Raw genomic sequence first — 2,500 nt, forward strand, 5'->3', positions numbered from 1 at the left:
TTGCACTTAGCCAAAAACACTTTGGTTGTAAGCACTTGACCTTCTTTTTGCAGCTTGAAGTTGAGGCAAGAACAGTTTTCAAGGTCCAATGAAAAATCCAGTTGCTTACAACATATCAGACTGAAAGGACCTGGATGAATGAGAATCTGCACAAATACAGTACATGACAGTTATCAGAAGAGTTGTCTTAAGTGCTTTAACAATTCACTTGGTACAGGGGACATGACCAGTGGAGCGATGTGGCTTTTGGTCATTTTGCTCAAACAAACACGTGAAAGTATTTTATTTCAGCTGTCAGTAGGACTTATATCTGTGCAGATCAAGGACAGTTGAAATGAGAAAACGCTCATAAGTCAGCAAGTGTCCTGATATTACGAGGCCCACATCTCAGAGTTGAAAAGCTCATACTCAGTATTACACACAGACCTAAACAAACACTCAGTATTTCAAAAAGGTCTAAACTTGCCATGTTTTCCATGAACATATATTCCTAATCTCTTTCATGCTGTGCTCTACTACGATAAGACTGAGACAAGATTCTCAACCGTGGTTATCAAGCACGTGTACAGTATTCACTAATGCAGGCAGGTCTAATCATCAGATACTCAGTATTAGAGACATGTCTAAAACATGGCTGCTTTCTATCAATTTCTCCTCTCTCTCCCCATGCACGTCTCTAATACGATACCCATAGCCCCTTAATGGGTGCCGTTCCACCGATGGAATACTGTATTGGTCACTGAAAAAACGTAGCCCCTTAATGCGTGCCGTACCTCCAGTGGCACGCTGTAATAGCCATTGAAATGTAACTACCACAGCACTACAATACTATGACACAGCACAGGCCCTTTAGTAATGCACCACGACTTGGTTATTACCATACTGATAACAACAAATTTATAAAGCCGCGTCTTAAGGGGTTAACTACCATAGTACTATACCACTATGACAGTACACAGGGCCTTTGGAGATACATTACGACTTGGTCATTGCCATTCTGTTAACAGCTAATTTATAATAGGGTCCCTGTCTTACAGGGTTAGATACTGTATATGACGACTCAGGCAAGATTCTCTGAGTGGTGATCAAGGACTATCAAGTGTTTTCCATCCATGTTTCCAGTCTCATCCATGCCTGCCCATGCTCTGCTCTCCAGGACGATGCCCTTAGGGCTGGATCACACTCCCAGCAGCAGGCATTCATTATTCACTGAGCCATGATCATCGATCATATTGATCCATGAATTCACATAGTAGTAGTTTCCCATGATTCTGGGGGTGGGGCTGGGGAGTATGGGTGGTAGTGGTGCTGGTGGTGGTGTGTGTGTGTGTGCGTGTGTGTGTGTGTGTGTGTGTGTGTGTGTGTGTGTGTGTGTGTGTGTGTGTGTGTGTGTGTGTGTGTGTGTGTGTGTGTGTGTGTGTGTGTGTGTGTGTGTGTGTGTGCATGCGTGCGTGCATGCGTGTGTGTGTGTGTGTGTCAAGTTGTCAGTCAGTAAGGATAGCCTCGCCACTATAATCTCTCTGCCAAGAGAATCGAGTAGTCCCCCATGATATGTATTGTATGGGGGGATTGTATGGATTGTACTGTAGCAGGCTACTGGAAGTAAGCACGTCGGGAAAATGAGACCTGACTATGACAGATACCCAGAGATCAAAGATCAGAGATGTATGGAAACAGCATTCAGACCGGGGCAGAGTGAGTGTATTCCACCATAGCAGACTTCCAGTCCCATAAGGCAGCGTACACACAGTCAATCTCATGAAACAAGATCAGTACTTTTGCTGATCCCTGAGCCATCCACTTTGTATTACAGATATGACCAGCAGGGAAGCTGACAGGTGGAGAGACAAAGGGTTCAGTTACCCCAGGTCCAAGGCCCAGACGGTGGAAGAATTGTGTCCCCATTGCATTGTATCTATTGAGTAGGGGGTCTTTCAGATGACTTTGTCCTGGGTCCAGCCTAAGCTGCCAGCGGCCCTATGACCAAAGTCAATTGAAGGAAACACAGACCAGCAACGGAGATAAATATGACGTGGAAGTGCACAGGCTAGTGATGCACTGCTTATAACCACAGGCACAATGCCTGTGGTCTGGGTTAGTTTTAGCAAATGGTTGAAAACTGGTTGAAAACGATTGCGTCAGTTTGCAATTAAGGTTGGGTGGAGGGTTTTTTCACCCCTGTTTGAGAATCATTGCATGGACTTGCAAGGTCATGCAGAGTGGGTTGGAAGTAATGATGATTCGGCTTGGGACATCTTCAAAACATATGCCTTACACATCCCTGGCATAGCAATTCATGTATCCACCCTAAAGGTTGGAAGATGCTTGCCGCACAGCACAGTACATGTACGGTACGCATGCAAATGTATTTCGTATTTCTATGAACAAAATTCAAGAGACACCGCACACTGCTGCTTACTTTTCTTTACTTTATTTCTCGGAGCGAACAACACGTTTCGCCCAATGCGTCATCAGGTTCGCTCTGAACTTTATTCGTATT

General features: G+C 44.7%; 1 protein-coding gene across 1 annotated transcript in view; it reads right to left on the reverse strand.

Annotated features, from left to right (window-relative positions):
- Positions 1-2,500, reverse strand: part of LOC134441525 (protein quaking-B-like) — a 123,323-nt gene that overhangs the window by 63,157 nt on the left and 57,666 nt on the right. The gene's annotated exons all lie outside the window — the stretch shown is intronic.

Source organism: Engraulis encrasicolus, chromosome 24, assembly GCF_034702125.1.
Source record: "Engraulis encrasicolus isolate BLACKSEA-1 chromosome 24, IST_EnEncr_1.0, whole genome shotgun sequence".
In the NCBI taxonomy this organism is placed as follows: domain Eukaryota; kingdom Metazoa; phylum Chordata; class Actinopteri; order Clupeiformes; family Engraulidae; genus Engraulis; species Engraulis encrasicolus.